Source organism: Furipterus horrens, unplaced genomic scaffold, assembly GCF_987537825.1.
Source record: "Furipterus horrens unplaced genomic scaffold, mFurHor1.1.pri manual_scaffold_3, whole genome shotgun sequence".
Taxonomy (NCBI): Eukaryota; Metazoa; Chordata; class Mammalia; order Chiroptera; family Furipteridae; genus Furipterus; species Furipterus horrens.
This window is the reverse complement of record NW_028327173.1, coordinates 139,943,551-139,967,707: the sequence shown is the minus strand read 5'-3', so window position 1 is coordinate 139,967,707 and position 24,157 is coordinate 139,943,551. Positions and strand designations below refer to the sequence as shown.

General features: G+C 43.2%; 1 pseudogene; it reads left to right on the top strand.

The window, feature by feature from the left end:
• Window positions 1-21,599: 21,599 nt before the first annotated feature.
• The window catches only part of LOC150016194 (maestro heat-like repeat-containing protein family member 7), a 51,956-nt pseudogene continuing 49,398 nt past the window's right edge, over window positions 21,600-24,157 (top strand).

The window sequence follows — 24,157 nt, the reverse complement described above, 5'->3', positions numbered from 1 at the left end:
AACAGAATAGGGAGGGAAGGGCGGGAGCAGCGCGCGGGGGAGGGGCGGGGGCAGGACCGTGGAGCCGCCCCGCCGCGCGCAGGCAGGTGGGAGCCGCTGCGCCCCCGCCGAGGGTCCCCAACCCTGGACCCGCACGGCGCTCCCTCCCACTGTGCGTGGGGCCTCCCGCGCCCACTCCCCGCCTTCCCCCGGCGGCTCCGAGGTGGATCGGCCCCCATGTTATGTAAACATAAAGGGAAAGGAAGTTCTTAAAGGAGCAGCTCTATTTTTTCCCCCCTCGCTCCCTTTCTTAAACTCACAGCACTAGATCTTCAGCCCTCGCCGAGTTTTCCGCCGCTAAAGGCTGCGCGGGATCTCAAAATCGCAGCGGTCCAGGTTCCTAGGTAGCCTAGTTTCCCAGGTTTAAATGTAAATAAGGAACTTTCTCTCGCGGGTATAAGAGCATTTGTTTTCCTGGTGTCACTATGTTGCGGCATACATCTAGAGGTGTCGCACACACGCACCTGCGTGCCTCCTCTTCCAAAATCAAGTCCTTCAAAGCTTGAAGACGTCTAGAAATTGAAAAGGCTTTGCCAACTGGTGCTGGACTAGAGGGAGTTTTGAAGGGACTTGAAGCACCCTGCCACTGTACAGGATGTAGGTAACCCGGTTCGTCGTCAGCAGATTTCCACATGGTTTACAAAAAAAAAAAAAAAAGTTTTTTTTTTCTTAAATCCATGTTCTATCCACTTTCCCCCAATTCCTTAAGGAATTCACCTTAAGGAAATTACCTGGGTGAACTTTTTAGTGAATGTAAATGTTCCTTTATTGAGCATGAGACCTTCACCCATTATCCTTTATAAGATTATAAAGGGTCTTAAGTCTGAGAGGGGGGAATTGTTATTTTTTATCGTTATAGAAAATTAATTAATTTCAAAAAAAGAATAGTATAGGAAAGGGTGAAGCCAAGGAACTTACATGCACGACCCATGCACGACCCATGGACATGAACTAAGGGGGATGGATTTGCTGGGGGAAGTGGGGTACTGGGCAGAGGGGAACAAAGGGGAAAAAATTGGAATTATTGTAACAACATAATCAATAAAATATACTTTAAAAAATAAATAAATGTTCCTTTATTACCATAATTTAGTCAATGTACTATGCTTGCTTTTTATACTCTTCTAATAGTTACAGCTACAGCTTTAAAATATTTTAGAGTATAATAGGTTTACTGACTGCTGTCTTCATCATGCAGGATTTTATTATTAACCATTTATTAAGCATTCACAACATCCTAGAAACTCTATGTATTATTGCCAGTCACTGCCTCTCAAGACTATTAAATATTTAAAGAAATAAATACTGCAAAAGCTACCATATGTAAAACAGTGACTGGTTGGCTAAGACCCTAAGAAAGGGCTGGGAAGGAAATAATTGCATCTGTAACCTTCCATCCCACGTTCTAACGTTCTCTGACAGGTGATTAATGTAGTGACATGATGCTTCAGGAAGTTGAGGCTTTAGAAATAAATTATTCCAAAGTTACTAAAACTACAGTGGTAAGCCCAAACAAAACCAAACAATTTTAAAGAATTAACTTATTTCAGCTAAGTAAAGAAATTCTATCCTTCAACTGAATACAGCTATTCTGCAAATTTTACCTATTCTCTATATCTTTATACTTATTCTGTTATAGTTTTAATCAACAATCCTTCCTTAAAGGGTTGAATTCTTTCCCATGACCAGTGCCCTGGTGTGAATTTCTGCCTGAATTTCTGCTTGATTAATGCTGTCTTCCTCTATCTACTCTATGTTCTGCATACCATATAGATATGTGAATAGAAAATATCTGTCAGAATCATGTCACAATTATGCAACCCCCATTATTATAGTACCTGGCTCTGTCATTCTAACTTCCCTAGGCTTGGTCTGTTGTTGCTACTGCTCTCTAGGCTACAATTACTTTCTCCCTCCTTCTCTCTTGGCATGCTGTGCTTTTGTGCATTGCATTACACTGTTCTGGCTCCATTTCTTCCTCACTGTGCTCTGCATCTGCTCTTAGGAGGATGGAAACAAATATTTATTAACCTCCTACTAAGTTCCAAACACTAGGCTATGAGATTCCCTTAAGATGTCCTTTTTAAGGCCCTCTGTTCTATCTGTCCATGGCGGCCCTGACTTCCAGGGGGTGCATCTCTTTCTACTCTCCTAGCATGCCTTTGAGCATGTTCGTAGTGCTTAATCAAGACTGCCTTTATCAGAGTTACTTACAGGAAGTGACTGAGTTTTGTATCAATGGATTCTTTTTATCCTAGACAGCTCAGGGCTGACCCACCAGTTTTTGTAAATCACTCTGAGCTATGAAAACCTCAAGAATGAGTACAGGGGCCAGGAATGGAAATGCAGATGGGCAAATGGGCTGAGTGAGGACTGTGGCAAATTGGTGACCCTTTGCCACCTAAAAGGGCATCTGTCACCCATCTCCAGCTGATTATTGTCATTTGAAATATCAGCTCACTGCTGCTAAATTTAATATTTTTAGAGCCCTAAGTCCTGAATTTTATGCCAAATCTCTCAATGTTTAATTGTCATCAATCCATTCAAGTTTTTTGGTATTCTAAAAACAAAAACAAAAACATGGCCCACCAAAATCATATCTGTTTTCTAGATTAAACCCAAGATCTACAAATTTGCTTTCTCTGGTTTCAAAGAAGGATATATAAGAGAAGGTAATAGAACACAAATAACTGACTGAAAGTGACCAGAGGAGAGGGGTGGGGGGATAATTGTGGAAAGCAGAAAGAAGGGGAAAGGACTAGACAAAGAACATGTATGAATGGCCCACAGACATGGACAACAGTGTGGGGAATGCCTGTGGGAATGGGGGTGGGATGGGTGGTGGAGGGCAAAGAGGAGAAAATTGGGACAACTGTATTAGAATAACAATGAAAAATTATTTAAAAAATAGAACACATCACATGTGAGATTAAATGGCAAAGCAGGGAGGGAAGCTGAGCAGTGGGACAAAAACATGATTTTCTCAAAGAGTCAGTGTTTGTGTCCCTGTGGAAGCCAGCTTGTACCTTTCTCTGCCCATCCCTTATCAGAATTTTCTGCTCACAACTTAAGCCAATTAGAATATTACCCCATCATCCCCAGCTAATATTTGGAATCTGATTGTAGCATGAATTTATCTCTTCTTGAATGTAATTGTTTTAGTTAGTAGCTCCAGGCTGGTGGGACAATCTGGCTGTGCCATCCGCCAACTCAGTGAAAGTCAGAGTGGGTTTGGTGGACCTGGCCGCCAGGGCAGTCCCTCCCTTCCCCTCCCTGCTTGCCATTCCATTTCTGTCTCCCCTAAACCACTCTCCTGAAGGGGATGACCCACCCACAGCACCCCAGAGGGAGTAGATGCTGTTACTTGGATGACGAGAGGCCATATGTTTACCACACAAATAAATAATGTAAGGTTTTCTCTTGATTTCTCTCCTTGTTATGTCTGCCTCTCTTAACCTAGCATTAAAAGATTTTGTGGAAAAGTTTATGTTTATCTTAAACATACCTTAAATAAAATCAATCAAATACCTTCCAGTATTTCTAGAATAAAGAGCCTAATTTTTGGTCACTCTTCATTCTACGTTACATGTTTATGTTTGCAAAGACTAAAGAGTAACTTAAGTCTTCCAATAAATATAAAAATATATGTTTAAAAACAAACTGATCATCTTTTTTCATGAAACCTAGATCATATTTTATTTCTAAATTATACCTATTTTTCCTGATTAGGAACATAACAGGAGCTCTTTGCCAGAAGTTTGGAAAACATTTTAAAAAAAGGATTTTTAAAAATCTTATTTTAAATATCCACAGTCTCACTACCAGGAAGTAACCTCATATACCACTTTTGTGTATTTTCTTTATCTTTTTTATTTTTTTGACATAGTAGGAATGATACTGTCTGTAATCATACTTTACAATTTATTACCTTGCCTTTTATCACTTAATATTATATTGCAAGCAGTTTTCTCTTGTCACTAACACTTCCTAAACATTTTTGTTGTTTTATCATATGCATCAACATTTATTAACCATTCCCTTCTTATGGAATGTTTGGAAGATTTCTAGTTTCTGGTCTTATAAATAACTGACATATTTACACTTGTTATTACTATAGAACAGATTCCTACAAGTAACATCATTACCTCAAAGGGTACAAACATTTTTAAGACCCTTTGATGCATATATCCAAAGCATTTTTTAAAACAGTCATGCCTGCCAATTTATACTATAACTAGCAGTAAATGGGAAAGCTTGCCTCAGGGAACTCTCACTAGCATTTTTAAATCTTTACTAATTTGACAGGTGGTAATCTTTTATTTGCACTTTTTTTATTGTTATTCTGAGGTTCACTCACTTTTTTTATTGTAGCAAAAAATACATAACATGAGATCAACCCTCAACATATTTTTAAGAGCACAGCACAGTATTGTTAACTCTAAGCATAATATTGTACAGCAGATCTCTAGCACTTTTTCATTTTGCATGACTGAAACTTTTTACCCATTAAACAATAACTCCCCATTTCTCCCTGTCCCCAGCCCCTAGCAACCACCATTGTAAATTCTACTGCTGTGAGTATGACTACTTTCCATACATCATATAAGTGGAATCATGCAGTATTTATCCTTCTGTCTTCTTTAGCAAATTGTCCTCAAGGTTCTTCCAGATTGTAGCATACGATAGGATTTCGTTCTTTTTATGGATGAGTAATATTTCATTGCATGCATATGCCATATCTTTCATACAACCCTGTTTTATTGAATTTTTTCTAGTCTTTTTCTGTTTTCTATTTTGTTTATTTCTGCTCTAATCTTCATTTCCTTCCTTCTGCTAACCTTGGGTGTAGTTTGTTGTTCTTTTTCAAGTTCCTTGAGATGTAGAGTTAGATTATTTATTTGAGATCCTACTTCTTTTGAATGCAGACATTTATCACTAAAAAGGTCTCTCTTAGTCCTGCATTTGCTGCAACCCATAAGTTTTGGTACATTATATTCTCATTGGTCTCAAGATAGTTTCTTATCTCTGTTTTGATTTCTTCTTTGACCCATTGATTGTTCAAGAGTGGGTTTAGAACAGGTATTAATAATCCATGGACATGGACAACAGGGTGGAGATTGACTGTAGGGTGTGATTGGCAGGGCAGGGGGCAGCAACAGGGGGGAAATTTGGGACAACTGTAATAGAACAATTAAAAAATAAATAAGTAAAAAGGAAAACAGGTTAAAAAAAGAGTGTGGGTTTAATTTCTGCATACAGCGTTTTTCAAGTGTCTAATTTTCCTTGCTATTGATTTCTAGTTTCATTTAATTATGATCAGAAAAGGTACTTGGTATGATTTTAATCTCCTTACACATGTTAAGACTTGCTTTGTGACTAAACATGTGATCTATCCTCAAGAATGTTACCTGTGCGCTTGATGATAAGGGTGTGTATTCTGCTGCTGTTCAGAGGATGCATTTACTTTTTTTAACAGCCACGTGGTTGGGTCATATCTAGTTTGTGGTCAATAAAATCTTACTAAGTTTTTGATTGACCATTTTTAAATTGAATCTCAGGCTTTTATCTGGGATTTGTTTCCTTCTGCCTAAAGAATAGCTTTTATAAAATATTTAATGAGAGTTTGTTAGTAGTAAGCTTTTTTAGTTTTTGTTTGCAAAAAAAATATATCTTTATTTAATCTTCATTCTTTAAAATATTTACACTGAATGTAGGATGCTGAGATGTCTCTTATTTTATCACATCAAAGTTAATGCTCCATTTCCTCTGGCTCCCACTGATGCTATTGAGAAGGTAGTCTGCTAGGTTTTGGGTGGGTTAATCTGCATTTCTGGCTGCTTCTAAGGTCTTTTACTTTAGTGTTCTGCAATTTTACTATGACATATATAGTAATGAACTTATTTTTTTCTTCCTACTTGAGATTTATTGTGATTCCTAAATCTAGAGATTGGTGCTCATGAATGGTTTTGAAAAATTTACAGAAATGTTGGAAAATATTGCCTTTTCTTCATCTTTCTTTGTTCTTCCTCTGCAGCTCTGATTAGATTCAGGTTACCTCTCTCTCTGTCTTAACCTCCATAATATTCCCAGCTCTTTTCGGTCTTTTTTTTTTTTTTTGTCTGTTTTGTTCTTTGTTTTTGTTTCTCTACGTTAATTTCTGGATAGCAGTTTGAGATCTTATCTGATTTGCTAATCAGCTGTGTCTAATCTTAAGCCTTATATCCTACTGTTGTTTGTTCATATTTTCAAGTTATTTTTTATCTTTAAAACATTAAACATATGAATCCATGTCTGATAATTTTGAATTCTAAAGATTTTGTGAACCTGAGTCTGCTGTGTACTCTGTCAGTTTTCACTCATGGTGCCTTATTTTCTTACGAGTTTTGGGTCTATTGAAAATTTGCCTGGGAATTCTTTCTTTTTTTAAGATTTTATTTATTTATTTTTAGAGAGAGGGAAAGGGAGGGAGAAAGAGAGGGAGAGAAACATCAATGTGTGGTTGTCTCTTGCACACCCCCAAGTGGGGACCTGGCCCTCAACCCAGGCATGTGCCCTGACTGGCAATCAAGCTGGCAACACTTTGGTTTGCAGGCCAGTGCTCGATCCACTGAGCCACTCCAGCCAGGGCTGCCTGGGAATTCTTTAAGGTCTGGGTGCAACTATGATCCTCTTGAGGAAGCTTATTTTTGCTTCTGTTCCTCACCTTAGGGTACCACGTACTTTAAATTTCACCATTTGGAGTTTGGGGACCACCCAGACCGTATGAATTTGGACCAAATATATATGTCCCCCAAATACATATGTGTGAGGGACAGCTTGTGATTATTCATTTTCAGGGGAATTTTTTGTCCCACCAAGTGCAAATATCAAACCAGGTCAGTGGTTTTATTTCTCTTTGATTCTTGCAAGGGTGTAGCCTTTGGGGTACCATTCCATGAAGGTGTGTCCCACTAGAATTCCCCTTTGGGGGGCGGTCCTAGGCTTAAGCTCTTGTCATCATCACCTGTGTAGCCATCGTAATGGAAGCAAAATTCCTCAGGACAAAAGTCAGCCTTAACAATTGCTTCCCTCTCAGGGTTCCAGCGTTCATGTCAGTTTTTGGTCTTGTGGATTCTTTACTATTATACCAGTTTAGAGTTACGCTTAAAAGAGTATTTTTAGTTTATTCAGCATTTCAGTTGTTTTCAATTGCTAGCTTTTTTCAGTGTTTATAATCCATTATACTGCTGGAATTTTCCCCCAGTCTCATCCCCTACCATTTCCTACTGTACAATTTCTGCTTTAGCAACCCAGTGGTTCCCCCAGACTCACAGTGATGTTTCTTGCCGCCTGTCTTTTCTAATGATGTTCCCTCCATACAGAATGTTCTTTCCCTCCCAATTTTCCCCACTTCACTCATCCTTCAAAACCCAGTGGCTGTGGGCACAGGACTCTTTTTATTGGCCAAGCTTGGGTTGCAGGCCCGCGCCTATTTGAAGAGGGGGATTGGTGGGGCTTCAAGGGTTCAGCTTCATCTAACTATATGGAATGGGTAACCCACAGGGAAGGCAGGAATTCTTTTACCAAAGGAAAGATGAGCAAACCTGGGGCTGACAAAATAGCAACTATCTACTACTATAACAAATGAGAGTTTCATTATAAATTGTGATAATGGTTGAAAAAAGAGAGTAAGCTGATGCACAAGAGGATCACAGTGGGACCCCCATTAACCCAAAGGTCAGGGGAGGCCTCTTTGAGGAGAGGCAGGCAAGCTTAGACCTGAAGGACAGGTGTGGGACCTGGGCAAGGGGACGTGGCAGTGAATTGGTCCAGGTAGAAGAAACTGCCTTGTGCAAAGGCCCTGAGCCTGGAAGCTTGTCTGGCCAGTGTGGCCAGAGCATGGTGAGTGAGGGAGAGCAGCGACAGTAAGGCTGGGGGTGGGGTCAGGGAGGGTGACCTGGCAAGACCTTGAAGGCGCTGACAAGGATGCTGACTTTATGCTCAGTGAAGTGGGGTGCCATTGAAGGGTTAGGGTAGGGGGAGCCCAGTCTGGCTGCCGGGAGAGTAAGAATTAGAGAAGCCCAGTTGGGGAGGAGAGAAGGGACTGTGGGTCCCTAGGTATATTATATCTTTCTACTCCTTTCTTCCCTCATCGAAACAACGACATGCAGAAGCCTTTGATGACGTGGCCTCATGCCTGGTGAACGTGCCAGGGAAGGGAGAGGATGGCTACAAAATGACTCTGGTATGCATCCTGCCCAACAAACAGCTGACTTCCTGGGATACCCCCCAGCCCCCACTCCCCAGCCCCAGCCATCCCTGTTTCTCTGCCCAGCTCCTCTTTTCTCCATGGTGTTCATCACCATCCGATGCACAAGGTGCTTTCCATCTTTTATCGGTCTCTCTCGCTATATGTATCTCCTATGCACTGGGCATTTTCATCTGCCTTATTCACAGCTGTATTCCCAGCATCTACTGTGGTGCCTGGCATATCAGAGGTGCTCAGTAAGTTTTCTAAACAACTGAATGAATTGTGAGAGGGTCTGTACTGGAGACAGAAAGGCTGGAAATGGCCTGTTTCAGGACATAGGCCTGACCCAGGTCTTGGCCACGCACCAGGCCTCGGGAGGCCAGAGAAAGCCAGTGTCTGCAGGACTTGTTGAGGGCCAGTTGGGGCAGACGGGACAGGCTGGTGGACACGAATATGACACACAGAATGTGGGCAAGGCTGGCTGATGGACAGAGTCTGGAGGTAGGGGATCCACCCAGGTCAGGACTTACAGGGGGGAGGCCCTGCCCTGCCCTCAGGCTGATTCAGAGGCCAGCTCAATGCAGCATGTGGGTGGGGGTGGGGAGAAGGTGACAGAACTATGAAGAGGTCTTGCATTTGGGAAGCATCTGTCTTTACCCCACGGCATTGTTCCAGTTGTCCACCTTGCTCTTGCCACACTAGCCTTCTTCTGTTCCATACCAAACTCATTCTTACCTCAGGGCCTTTGCACTTGTTATTCTGTCAGGAAGGTTCTTCCTATAAGATAGGCCTAAATAAAACTGAAGTGAGGTCTGTGTTACATAATGTATGCACAGCACTGAGCACGGTCCCTGCACAGAAAGAGTTTGTTACTGCAATCACTCGGCAAATTTAGGTGAGCCCTTGCTATGTGCCAGGCACTGTTTCAGGCACTAGAGATACACTAGTGAAATGACATTCTACTTTGGAGAGACAGACAGACCCTCCTTCTTGTTTTTCACATGGCTACCTCTTTCTTGTCATTCAGGACTCAGTCTAAATATTATCACCCCTGAGAGGCCTTCCTGGACAGTGTTCTAAGTGAGCCATCCCTCTCCCATCACTTTAGTAGCCAAAGTCATTAATCGCTGTTTAACAAACTGCCTCAACACTTAGTGGTTTAAAAGTTCACTCTGTCAGCCAGGGAAGTAAGGATGGAAAGGGCCCAATTTCTCATGATTCTAAAGTGTGACTGGGCTCAGCGGGTGGTTCTTCTGCTCTGTGTGGTGTAGACAGAGATCACTGGGGGAGGGGGCCTGGAACATCCAAGATGACCCCATCTTCCCAAGTCTCTGTGTACCTGACGTTGCCATTCCATGGCAGTTGGGTTCCAGAGGGGAAGGGCTGCCAGTTCCTTTAAGTGTTAGGCCAGCAACTGCACAGCAGCACTTGCATGGCCTTCTGTTGGTCCAAACGAGTGGTGGGATGAGCCCAGAGCCGTCTTGATAGGCAGAGTAAGAAAGAACTTGTGGGATCTTGAACCCACCACACTGTTCATCTGATTACCTTGTTTTGCTTTCTTTACTATATGAAGTCATTTTATTCATTATTTTATTTATTTCATGTTTTTTTCTCCTTCTTCTGCCCTAAGATAAGGAGAATGAATAGATTAATTGGACATTAGTAAATGTGTTGCCTCTCTCAGGTAGCAGAGTGCCTTAATCTGATTAGGACGTGTCCTTAAGAAGGGTAGATAGCAGAAGGCCCATAGGAGGTATTACATATGATGAGATTTCAGCTTGAGGTGTGGGGGACCCTTTCTGTCCCCGCAGCCGCTGCTTCTCCCTTAGTTGACTGGCAAAGGGGGAGAATTCTGCAGCCCCTGATATCTGTCCTCTTCCAAACGCTGGACTTCAAGGATTATCCACACACCCCTGCGGTCACCTTCTCAAGGCTCACCCACTCCCCAGCTGTTCCCTTTGTGGGTTCTCATTTCTCTTGAGCAACGCTGGGGCTGGCAGCTGGGGAGGAGCAAGCTGGCATGCCTGCAGGCGGCGGGTGGCTGATGCAGGGGTAGGGACAGCCCCTGAAAGCTGGGTTCAGTGCGGCTCTCACCCTGTGGCTTTGCCCTCTGCTGCCCCCGAGGCTGAGAATGTCATCACCCTCCAGAAGAGCCAGGATGTGCTGGAAGGTGAAGGAGAGAAGAAGACTATGGTGAAGAAGATGATGGTGCGATAGCCACGTCTGGTCTGTGGCATTGGGGTGGGAGGAGCGGAAGTCCTGAGTCTACCCACTGATGAGACAGGGAGCTAGGCGGGGAGAGGAGAGACGAGGAGGCAGGGCACTTGGCCTTGAGTCTCAGCTCCACCTCTAGCTGCTCTCTGCCTGTCTAGAGGGAGCCCAGGCAAGTCATGTCCCTTCTCTGAGCCTCACTCTGCTCATCCGTGACAATGCCTGTGTCACTGCTTGGCGGGGGAGAACACAATCCAATGGTTTACTGTAGAGCATTGTGTACCTGGGAGCAGTTTTATTACTTAATACCAAAAGTTAGTTCTGGTGGGGAATTTTCTTATCATTTTGCTAAATACAGTCATTTCTCAGTTATCCACCAGCATGTGCTGGGTGGGGATAAGCAGAGAAGTTTCCAAAATCATACTTAGCTTTGAGTCCCTTAGAGAGGGAAAATATCCTTGCCCTTGATACCTTCATTTAACTAATATTAATTGAGCACCTATTGTCTGTAGGTAGTAAATCAAAAGTGAGAAGTAATTAGAAGAACATTTTAAAAGGAATTCAACTGGATTTCTCTCGAGGGTCCTTTGTGGTGTTTTTGCTTTGGGCTAGTAAGCTCATAGAGCAGTTTTTACTGAAGTTCTCCATGATTCAACTGCATTCTCTGCTTCATATGGTCTTGGGTCAGTTGCTTCCTTTCTTAAGTGATCAAATTTGAAACAGATTCTATTTTTTGGATCCAAAAACTTTCCATTTCCCACATCACCATGTTCTGTTATCAATACCTGATCTTCAGAACCTTCAATTTTTACTGGAGTAAACTGGTCCAAGTTATATTGTGCAAATGCATGGGCTGCTCCTTCTCTGAGATGATCATTATTAAGCAGTAACTGAACATCGTTAAACACCTCATTAAATTCTCCAGGAGGGGCATGAATGATGAATTTTGCTGCGATACGTACCTTCTCCTCATCAGACAACTGCTCCTCCAGGTCTGCCATTTCCCTTCGGCGACAAACCGCGGCGGCAACGGCGGCCCTGCGCGCGGCGCGCCCCCTCTTGAGGGTTTCAAAGGCTGGGAGATTTGGGGGAGGTCTAGGGGAGATCTCAATAGCATGTTCATTAGCTTTCTGCTGAGGAGCCAAAATGAGATTTATTTCCCTGACTTCATCTGTCCTTGGGTGTGGTTGGCACTAATTGGATTTCTGTTATCTATGTCAGTGAGTAGGGTGATTTAAGTTATTTATCCTCTGGTTAGGGAACAAAGGATTTCACGATTTACCAGATGGTTGTAAACTGCTTGTCCCTGGCTGGTTTAGCTCAGTGAATTGAGCGTCGGCCTGCGAGCTAAGTGTCGCTGGTTCGATCTTCCAGTCAGGGTACATCAGAGAAGGAAAACTCTGACTCCAAAAAACCTCCGCTGCCTTGCGGCATACCTCTTCAGGGGAAAGGCTAAGGGAGTAAACCCCGACAGAAAATCCGGAGCCGGAGTCCCTAAGGCGGTTTGATGTTGTAGTCAACACCGGCAACTCCTGCGGCGCACCTGAAGCCAAGCTGTATTGACTCCGTCTTTCCCTTGGATCCTTCAGCTGCGAAGAGAGGGGGGGTCTGCTGCATGGGCAACAGCAGACCCTCCATATTACCCTGCCCAGGCTCTGTAGCTTCAGCGTCATCGCAAGATGTCGATTCAACACGGGAGGAGACAGATACCATGTCACTCCCGAGTCGGACTGCACAGCCATTCTCGGCGGTGCAGATAGACTCTTAAGAAGCTACACCATCGTCTCTCGAGACGGACGGCTGCCGACGACGATGTAAACTGCTTGGTCATTTAACTATCTCAGTTTGCCTGTTCCACTTGTCCTGGTCTACAAGCCTGTGTCAGAAGAACACTTAACTGCTTTTCACTGGTGCGTTGGCATGAGCAAGGGCCCCATTGGCTGGGAACTCCTGTGTCATCATGTCGACCTCACAAAGACTGTAGCACTGGCCTGGGCTTGGGGGAGCCTAGGTAACCTGAGAGGTGGCTCTGGAAACATTCCAGGAGTGGGGGCAGCCTTCACAGCCTTCACAAGGCAGTTACGGTCTTGACCCCACCCACCCTTCCTGGGTAAAAGTCTCTCTCCTAGGGTTTTAATTCCACAGTTGGAACTTCATACCTTTGTCTTAAAGCTGAATTTTCTGTTACCACATGGATACTCCAGAAGGAGGTAAGGCATTGAACTTTACACCAGCAACTTCAAGCTCACGGAGAAAATTTTGTGAGTGTGGTGGGTGGGAGTTGGGGGCAGGTGAGGGGGAAGAGAGTGAGAAGAAGACTCAAGGAGGCAGTCCCATAGGTTGGGGGACAGAGAAGGCAGACAACCCGGAAGCAAGACTTGGTCTTTTTCTCAAGTCCCCCTGCCCCCACTGTACCCTTACCCAGGGGGAGGAAGAGATGGTGAGGATGAATATTTATTGAGGGCCTACTGGGGGCCAGGCCCTGTGATCATCACTCTCTGCATTATTCACTTTGTTCCCTACAGTAATCTTGTGGATTGCATATTAAGATTGATGCTCATTGTGGTAAGGCTACGTGCCCAGGCTAACACAGCTGGTGGGAGACAGAGCAGGTTTTGAATTCAGGTCTATCTAATTCCAAAGCCCGGGGTTTGTGTATTATAAGCATTGGGAGACTTTTGTTGCTTTCATTGATCTTTTCCTTTTAGGATAGAGGCCTAATAGTGGCAGAGGGTTTAGAGAATGAGAACTGGGAAGACGTAGATTCACTCAGTGATTCATGCTTGGAGAATCTCTGAAATATTGTAGGGAAACCTGAGTGTAGAGGACCTGGGCTTGAATCCTGCCTCTGCCACTTGCTGGGGACTTTGCAAAAATCACTTTATATCTGTGAACAGTCTGAATTAATATGCCAGTAAATAAGGTTAATGACACTTACGTTGAAGAGTTGTCATTCATTCATTCATTCAATTTTTTATTTTATGAATATTTTCTGAACTTCCCCTGCGTGCTAGGCACTATGTCATGTGCTGGGAAAACAAGGGTAACTAGACAGCTAGACACTCACTAAGCTCATTTTCTAGATGGAGACGTATATGTACAAGTAAATAAACAGAGCAATCCTCTGATAAAAGAGTTGCTCATGTGAGGAAGGTTCCTCACCCACATTTGAGGGTCTCAGGAAGACTCCTTGAAGAAAGAGATTCTTAAGCTGGCATCTAATACGTGACTATATGTTAGCCAGGGGAGGTGATGGAAGTTTCGTTGGGTAGCCTTGGGTAAGTTTATAGGAAGAAAGAAGAGTATTTGCAAAGTCCCCAAGTCAAAAGGTTGGTCAATGCACTTGAGGCACTGGGAGAAGTTGTGAATGGCTTGAGCACGGGGTGCAACTTAATTGAGAGTGACTCAAGGATTGCACCAGGGAAGGGGATGGATGTCGCTGAAGAGATGGAGGGGTGAGGCATGTGGGCAGAGCTTACTGGTAAAGGAAATACACATATCAGACAGCAGATCAGGGTGTCCATCCACCAGCTATGTGATCATCACTTTGGGGAGAGGAGGTAGGGAAGAGCTTGCCAAAAAGGCTGATTCCTGGGCCCCTTCAGAGCTACAAAGTAGAGTTTCTGAGAGCAAGGTCCAGCAATCTGTCTTTTAAAAAAATATGTAAACTATACCCCCACCCCAGAGTCTGAAAGCCTATGAGAAGTCACAGAGGAGGTCCGAGAGGGAAATGGTGTAGTTGGATTTACAAGCATTTTTCCTTTATTTGAGAATATCAATATTTCCACTTAATTCCTGAAAGAGTCTTGACAGAAAATCTGTAGTTGGCGGTTCTTTTCTTTCAGCAGCTGAAAAATGTATAGCACTTCTCTTTGGCCTCGTGGTTTCACATAAGAAATCCACTGCCATTCAAAGGGATGTTCTCTTAGAGGTAATGTTCTCTGGCTTCTCTGAAGATTTTTTTAATTCTCTTCTTTTTCTTTTAGTTTTCAGAAGTTTAATCATGATGTTTTGAAATGGATTTCTTTGGGTTTATCCCATTTTGGATTTTCTCAGCTTCCTGAATCTGTATGTTTATATCTTTCACTAAATTTGGTTTATTTTCAGCTACTATTTCTTAGAAATTTTTTTTTCAGCATTCTTTCTCTTCTCCATCTGGAATTCTCATGATAAAAATGATTATATATATATATAATTTCCTCCTACATATCTCTGAGTCTGTATTTTTTTCAGCCTGTTTTCTCTTTGTCAATGAAATTAAGTAAATTTATTGATCTGTTCATCAAGTTCATTGATTTATTGTCTGTCATCTCTACTCTGCTATTGAGCTCATCTAGTGAGTTAAAAATTCTTTTTTAGTTATTGTGCCTTTATAATAACTTCTACTTTAATTCCAGTTATTGTATTTTTAATAACTTTATGTATTGATTGAGATTTTGTATTTTTATATGTTTTAATAATGCTCAGAAATTCTGTACTTCTGATTCATCTCAGTGTTGGCGTTAGTTGATTATCTTTTCTTAAGATAAGATTTTCCTATTTTTTGGTATGATGAGTGATTTTTGATTGTATCTTTGGTGCTCTGGACATCAAAAGTCTCTTGACCCTACTTTAATCTTCTGTTTCAGCAGGGAGTCAACCTTGGTCTGCTTTGTTCCTCTGGCACTGCTGGGGCTGCCTGTAGGGGCAGACGGTGCTTCCCTGGGACATATGTTGTCCTTGGAGATCCAGGAACTGTGGGACCTGGCAAGTTCTCTGCCACTGGGTGGAGGGCCCAGAGATGCAGGGCTCTGCTAACACTGACACTGAAGTTGGATTGGTCTGTCACGGCCTAGATGTAGATGAAGAGTAGGGATTTGGGCACCTCACTGGGACTTCCCCTCTATTGGACTTCTCCTTTCCTGATCTTTTGGTCAGAAAGCAAGCTTTTCTTCTCCTTTTTCTCTCTCTGTGCGCATGTGTGTGTGCGTTTGTAAGCATTCTTGGCAGAACTGTGTTGCAGGCCTCTCTGGTGCTCAGTCGGGGTTTTATGGGAGATAAAAAGAAAACCTGGGAGCACTCACTCTCATGTCATCCCTTAAGTCCTGAGGTTTCTAGCTAGTTCACTGACTTGTCTGTTGAGCTTTTTTCAGGGTATTTAGTTGTATTTAGGAGGCAGGAGTAGGGAAAAGTGGGTCTATCCCCTGTTGTCTGTAACAAGCATTTAAAAATTGTGATACAATACACTTAGCATAAAATGTATTGTTAGTAACATTTAGTACCTTCACAATGTTGGGTAACACCACTACCTAGTTCCAGGATATTTTTTGTCAGTCCAAAAGGAAACTGTGTACCCATTAAGCATCACTTCCCAGTCCCTCCTTTCTCTGCCCTGGCAACGTTTTTGTCTGCTTTAATGTGCTTTCAGCATCTCTAGATTTGATTATTCTAGTTATTTTATATAAATGGAAGCATCCAATATGTGACCTTTTGTGTCTGGCTTCTTTCACTTAGCACACTTTCAAAGTTTATGTTTAGCATGTATTTAATTCTTTTGTATGGCTGAATAAAATTCCGTTGTGTGGATATACCATTTTTGTTTATCCATTCACCATCTGACAAACATTAGGGGTATCTCTACCTTTGGCTGTTGTTAATAGTGCTGCTATGAACATGTGTGTACAAGTTTTTGTTGGAACACCAATTTTCAATTCTTTTGAGTATATACATATGAGTAGAATTGCTGGATTGTATGATAATTCTATGCTTAACTTCTTGAAGAATTACCCAGTTGGTTTTTACAGAGGTTACATGATTTTACATTCCCACAAGCAGTGGGATTCCAACTTCCCACATCCAATTTGAGGGCTCCAATTACTATACATCCTTGCCAACACTTGTAATTTTCCATTAAAAAATTATAACCATCCTAATGGTGTGAAGTAGTATCTCTTTTTGGTTTTGATTTGCATTTCCTTAATGACTAGTGATGTTGAGCATCTTTTCATGTGCTTGTTGGTTATTTATATATATATATATATATATATATATATATATATATACACACATTTATATACATATAAAATATTTTAAAAATATTTTATATAAATGGTCTGTCCAGAAGATATCCAGCCATGTAATATGAAAAATAGAGACATTTATTGAAGAAGCTACAGGTTACAAGAGACATTGTACATAGGACAATGATGCCCCAGTTCCCTTCAAAGTAGGCACCTTGGGACCTCACACAGTTCTCCCAGTCACCATCAGCTGCCCTGTGGTATTTTCCTGAAACTCATTGGTTTTAGTTTTGGGGAAAGCCAGAAGTACCAAACCTGGGCTGTAGGGGGGCCGAGTCACCTGGGTGATTTGATGTTTCACCAAGAACTCTGCACAAGATGTGATGAATGAGCAAGCACATCATCCTCATGAAGCTGCAATCACCTGTTGCTCATAGCCGCAGCCTTCTGAGTCATGCGAACAGTTTCTTCGGAGGCGTGTTCAAGCTGAATGCAGAACCAATGCAGATTCATGCTCTACTCGCTCAGTCACTTTGGATGTGACAGCCACGCAGCACACATGCTCACTCAGCGGTGGCTACCACCTTCACTGACTAGTGCAGTGCAGTCATCATCATTTACACATGTGTATTCCAGTCCACTCGCCTTGGCTACCAGCTTACATTGATGTTACACAAACCTTTCTTGTTCTTTAACCATGGCTGGACTTTTTCCAGACGGACTATTTTTCAAGTATATGTGTATGTGTGTGCGTGTGTGTATATATACCCCCCCCCACACACACTTCCTTTGGAGAAGTGTCCTGTTTAAGTCATTCGCTGATTTAAAAATTGGGTTGTTTGTCTTTTTGTTGTTAAGTTGTTAGAGTTTTTTAATTTTTAGTTTTCTCTCTATATTTTTATTTATTGAATTTATTGGGGTGACATTGGTCAATAAAATCATATAGGTTTCAGGTGTATAATTCTATATGCATCAGCTGTATATTGTATTGTGTATTCACCACGCCAAGTGGTGAGTTCTTTATATATTCTGGATTCTAAACTCTTGTGAGATATATGATTTACAAATATTTTCTCTATTCTATAGATATTTCTCTTCTTAAAAGTATTTTTCTTTTTAAAAAGATTTTATTTATTTATTTTGAGAGAGAGAGAAAGGGATGGAGAAAGAGAGGGAGAGAAACATCAGTGTGTGGTTGCCTCTTGTGCACCCCAAACTGGGACCTGGCCCACAACCCAGGCATTTGCCCTGATGGGGAACCGAACTGGTGACCTTTTGGTTTTCAGGCCAGTTGAGAGTGTCTTTTGATGCGCAAGTTTTTGATATTAATGATGTCCAATCTATTTTTCCTTCTGTTGCCTGTGCTTTGGGTATCATATCTAAGGAACTATTACCAAATCCAAAGTCATGTGATTTACTCCCATATTTCCTCCTGAGAGTTTTATAATTTTAGTTCTTACACTTAGGTCTTTAGTTTATTTGGAGTTAATTTCTGTATGCAGTGTGAGGTAAGGGGTCAAATCTCATTCTTTTTGATGTCAATATCCATTTGTCTCATCACCATTTGTTGAGGAGACTATTCTTTCCCCATTGACTGGAGTCAGCATTCTTATAAAAAATCAATTGACTATAAATGTGTGGATTTATTTCTAGGCTCTCAGTTTTATTCCACTTGTCTATATATCTACCCTTATACCAGTGCCACACTGTTAAATGTAATTTTTAATTTATATTTTATTTTGTGTTGGTTTCAGGTATGCAGTTTATGGATTGGACAACCATATACTTTTCATAGTGTTCCCCTCCGTATTTCCAGGGTCCCACTGACACCATACAGAGTTATTGCAATATCATTGACTGTATTCCTTATGCTATACTTTACTTCCTATGACTATTTTGTAACTACCAATTTGTGTTGAATGCAATTTTAAGAAGATTTTGTGGCTCAGTTTGGAAAATGGTTTATTGGGTGCAGTCCTTAGATTCAGGGACCATTGTCAAGAGGGCAATTCTAAAACTTAGCCCCAAGGCAAGAGAGTTTCATTAGGGTCTGGGAGTGGTGATGGAGATGTGGCATGATATTTAGGAGCTTTTTTTGGAGCCAGAATGAGCAGAACTTGGCTAAAATGTGATGCAGCAAGTGAGGAAGAATTGTCAAGGATGATACTGTTTCTGGCTTGGATAGTGGAACCAGTTCCTTATAATGGAAGAAAATAGGAGGGTCCTGTTTGGGGAAAGGATAGCAAGTTGTGGTTTGGGTTTCCTAGGTCTGAAATGTCCTAATGCCAGATGTATGTGTGCACTGGCACATGTGCATGTGCACACACACTCACATGAGTGCCTTACACATTCCAGGCCCCTTCATCTGATAAACGTGTTCTCAGTGAGGAACTGGAAGATCCACTGATTTCATTTTCCTGAAAGCACCAGCAGGGGGCTGGAAGGGTTCACTGAGGTGGAGAAGACATGACGGGAATCAGTCCATGATTCTCTCAGTCTTGGATAAGACTAGCTGTTCCATGGCCATCCTCTGCCCTCCCCATTTGGGGCCCTGGGGCTTCAGGGCAAAGGCCAAAATATAGCATGTGCCTGTCAAGACAGTAGTGAGTTCCTTTAGTTCCTCTGGGTCCCACCCAAACCCCTCAAGAACCATCACTTCCCAAAGCACAATGACCCTTTAGCAGAGGGTGATGTGGGCTGCGTCAGTCATTGTAGTCAGCTCTGAAGTGTGACTTTTCTGTTGCAGAATAAAGGAGAATCAAAGGAACAGGAGAAAGTTGGGGGAGATCTGCTTTTTTCTCATGAAAGAGGGAGGGTCAGTCAGGGCTGGGACCTGCGGCTTTCTGCCCGTGACTGTGCCTCTGCTGTGTCAGAAGGGCGTAGATTACTCTCTTGGATAGCCCAGACCAGTTAGGCTTTCCAAAATCTTATCCACTGCTTCAGAGGCTTGACCTGATTCATATTTTTTTCCAGGTTGAAAATGCCTCTCTTTGATAACTATGGCATGTGTATGCATGCATGTGTGTGTGTGCCCTTGTGTGCGCAGGTGGAAGGGGTGATGAAGGGAAGATCCAGGGTTTTCTGGAGCCTGAAGCTTTTCATAGTTTTGAGGCTCCTCTTTAAGGAAAAGGAGACAAATTTGTGGATGCAACATTAAGTATAGTTCCTTTGTAAAGGGACTTATCAAGCAAGGAGCCCTGGAATTTTCGATTTCATTAGCTTCAGGGTAAAATTGCTTCTGGTGCCAATGGTGAGTGAACATTTCCTACTTCTGAGGCAGGACGTGAAGCTGCTTGCTTGGAATGAAAGCAGCTCCCACTGTGCTCTGCCTTACTTTTCCCAATGCACAATGGGCCTTATTCCCCTCTGCCCACAGTGCCTGGCAGAGAGAAATAGAGCAAATGGCAATGATTTATAGAAAGCAGTAGGAGGGCTATTTGTGTGCAACAACCCTGGGGAGCAGGCTTTGTCTTCCGTATTAGCAATGAGGAGGATGAGGGTCAGAGGGGGAAAGTCTCTTACCCAAATTCACTAACACTAGTGAGAGGATGAGCTGGGACTTGAACCTGGGATAACGTGACTCCAAATCTACGGCCTTTCCAAAGCCAAGCTGTAAAGATGCACAGCAAAGTTTGTGGAGTAAGTGATTTAGTAAATAAGTGCATGAGCGAATAGTAAATGAGTAAGTGATGAAATCAGCTAGTGAAAGAATGGGTGAGGAAATGGAGACGAGATAAAAAGATGAAACAACAAGCTTACTTATGGAACATTTGACTTGTGCCAGGTGCTGTGCTAGAGTCTCGTGGATCTTATTGTCTAGTGGAGAAACCAGATATTATGTGCCAAGAAAAGGGAAGTGGACCAGATGCCTTGGGAACTTACAAGTGGACCTCGCTTATGTGGGGGACCTGAAGGCTTTTAATATTTGAGCTGAAATCTGAAGTGGTGGAGCTGTAGGTGTTAGGCAGGGCAGAAGGCTGGAGAAAGGGGTGCCCAAATGTGGAAGGCCCAGATCTAACCTAGGAGACTGGCTCTTTGAAAAAGCTCAAAGGAACTGAGGAATGGTGGAATGGAGTTGGGAAGGGAGCATGGAGGGTCAAGAAGGGTGAAAAGAGAGTTGGGGCCACACACAGAATGGTGCTTTGGGTGTTGCTAAGGGTTGAGAATGTTGTCCTGAAGACAATGGGAAGTTATGGAGGGTAGGCAGACAGTTGGCATAAAGAGATGGTCTTGGCTGCCCTGAAGGTCAGTGGAGTGGGTGACCTTCCTCTATTTGAGCTCCACTTCCTTAAGTGTATAATGCAGCAATAATATCTCACTTCGGGACTCTGTATGTGTACACCTGACTTGTAGACTTTGCTCCGTAAGTATTGAAAAAGCCACTCTTCACCTGACTTATCTCCTCCTGTGTCTCCTCCCAGGGACCCATTCCCGACTAAGAGCACCACGCATGCAGGCGAGCTGTGGTCTAGGTGTTGGGCAGGATAGTGGGGGGGGGGGATTAGGGAGGTCAGCCAGCAGTCAGATTGCTGGGTTGAGGCAGGCTGTGTTTTTGATGATTGCCCCAGCTTGTCCTCTACGTAGCCAGCCCCACCCAGAATAGGCAAACCGTTAGGGACGGTGGGCAGCTCTGCTAAGTCTGCTTTGGGAGTCTAGGTCACAGTTCTAGCAAGTTACGGGTTGGTTGGAAGTGGGGTGACTCATAAGGAAGCTCCTCCTTCCCTTTTTCTACTTAAGGTGGGAGAGGTTCCTCATTTATGGACTTCCTACCATGCACTTGGCACAATGCTAGGTGCTGTGGATGCCCCAAGGACTAAGATATGCAGCTCTTGCCAGGGTGGAGCTCTGCCCAGCAGGGACTGGCCTACTAATGGAGTCATTGGAATAAAGGGTGATGAATATTTTGTTGTGTAGGGTGGGGCTGGAAAAGTGGGCTGGGCGTGGTCATGGAGGTCCCTGTAAGTCACACAGGGCCTCATTTGAAAGATAGTGGGGATCCATGGAGAAATTTTAACAAGTGAGGCATTGCCTTTTCTCTCTCTTAGGAACACTGCAGAGAGTGTAACGGTCAGCTATTTGAGAGAAAGGGGCAGTGGCATTGAGGAACGTCTAGACCAGACATGGCTCTGAGTCCAAGGGCCAGTGTGGCCCTCGATGAAGAACCAAAGATGACACCGAGTCTCAACTCCACCGGGGCCCTAGGTTTAGGCTCTGGCACCATCTCTGGGCCAAACCCAGATACAGACCTTGTTCCTATCTTGAATCCACCCGTGAATCCTGGCTTGGCTCTTCTTCCAGACCTTAATCTAATTCCGAGTCCTGTCTCTGAGCCAGCCCCTGGCCTGGTGTCTGATAACAGCCCCAGGCCTGTTGACAGTGAGGCCATGGCTCCAGCCTCCCTCCAGATCACCACTTCCCACTCTGGTGAAGCTCTGGGCCTGGATAGGAATCACATCTCAAGGCCCAGCTCACGGGGGCCCCCGTGTTCAGCCTCAAACCTTGTTCTGAGCCCTGGCTCTACTGAGGCCCAGTGTCTGAGCTGGAACAACTCCTCGGGGCTGAATTCTGAGGAGGCCTTCAACTGCCACTCAAGCACAATTTTTGATTTGGGTCAGAGTAACTCCAATCTTCCCAGGCCTGAATCAGATCCACTTATAAGGTCCTATTCAAGAGAAGCCCTAGCTCTGGGCTCATGTATCTCCAGGCCAAGCTCAAAAGGCCTCCTTACTCAAGCCTCAAACTGTTCTCTGGATACCAGCTCCAATGACCTGCTCAGTGTGGGCTCAAGAGCTACCTCCAAGCTGGTCCTGAATGTGGCTCCAGGTTCCTGTGGGACCCCAATCCCAAACACCAACGAGACCATCACTTTGGTTTCACATAACACCTCAGGGTCTGTTTTGAAAGGAGCCTTTGGTATAGCCTGGAATGCGAGTTCCAAGGGAACCATCAATGTGGCTTCAAATAGCAATGTGAAGTCTGATTTGAACATGACCGTCACTCAGGCCTCATGCTTGGCCCTGAGTCCTGGCTCCAATGATGATATTAGCCTGCACTCCAGCACCTATGGACCCAATTCCGCCTTTTCTCCACCCTCATACATGACCTTGATACTAGGCTCCAAGGAGACTCTGAGTCTGGGCTCCAGCGAGACTCTGAATCTGGGCTCCAGCCTCATCTTCAGGGACATGTCCACGCTGACACTGAGCAGCCAGCACGATTATTCTGAGGACAACACCATCCACACTGTGCCCCTGGAGGAAGATCAGCAGAGCTTGAGCAAGATGGCCGGTGCTGGGGTGGGCCAGTTCCCACTGTTGTTCCCCACCCACAACACCACAGACAAGGACACCAGAGCCTTCCAAAGTGTCCCTGAACGTGAGTGTGGCAGGGGTGACAGCCCTAGAGAGGGCACTGTCCTGGAAGAAACTTGTATTTAGACTTGTGGGGCAGGGAGGGGAGAGGAGAGGGAAAGAAAGGGAACATCAATCAGTGGATAACATGCAATATATTAATTATGCACAAGAGATTCAGTGCTCAGCCTCTGCTTGTTGAGGGATTTGGGACAAGCTACTTAATCTCTCTGAACTTCAGTCTCCTTAACTCTAACATCATCCATATGATAATACCTTTATTATGTCCAGATTACAAGTCAACTAACTATACCTTCCTTTCAAAATGTATGCCTCTTTCTTTTTTGATAAATTTCAGACCTGGCTTTCCAGATCAATGGAGGAGGCAGGCTCTAGGCTCAGCTCACCTCTATTATAGAGCGTTTGAGGTTCCCCACCTGAGCAAGGCCTTGGGGTCCTATCTGGAACCTTCACTCACTTCTGATATACAGGTGTTTTGGAAATGAATCTCCTGTTTTTGATGTTGTAAGGATCTCTCAATTATTTAGATCTCTAAATATTTATGTTTGTTCGTGGACCAATACTATATTGCAATTAAAAAATTACCATGGCTTTGCAAATATGTATTCGTATCTGGTAGGGTAAGAATCTCTTTAAAATGTCTCAAAATTATTCTGAGGGTAACAGCATCCAAACCATGCTCTGACGTCTATTAGCAAGCCCTCATTCTTCCATATACATTTTATTTTACTTTTTAAAAGATTTTATTTATTTATTTTTAGAGAGAAAGGAAGGGAGGGAGAAAGAGAGGGAGAGAAACATCAATGTGTGGTTACCTCTCTCATGCCCCCAAACGGGAACCTGGTGTGCAACCCAGGCATGTACTCTGACTGGAATCAAACTGGCGACCTTTTGGTTTGCAGGCCGACGCTCTATCCACTGAGCCACACCGGGCAGGGTCCATATATATTTTAGAATATGTTTGTCTAGGTCTTCAGAAAAATCTTGCTGGCATTTGTATTGGAATGCTATTAATTTATCCATCTATTGAAGTTTTCCTTTATATAGGATATAGCTTTTACTAGAACTGAAAAATTCTCCCTCAAGATCTATTGTATTTTTCGATAGGTTAATTCCTATGTACTTTATAGTTTTTATTGCTTGCGTGAATCATATCTTATTTTTTAATACAATTCCTCTTTTGTACTGATGATGCTTGATGGTATAGGGAAATTTTGTTTCTGTATGTTGAACTTTTTAAAATACAACTTTATTGAGTTATAATTTAGATATCATAAAATTTCCCCACTTTAAGTGTATAATTTAAT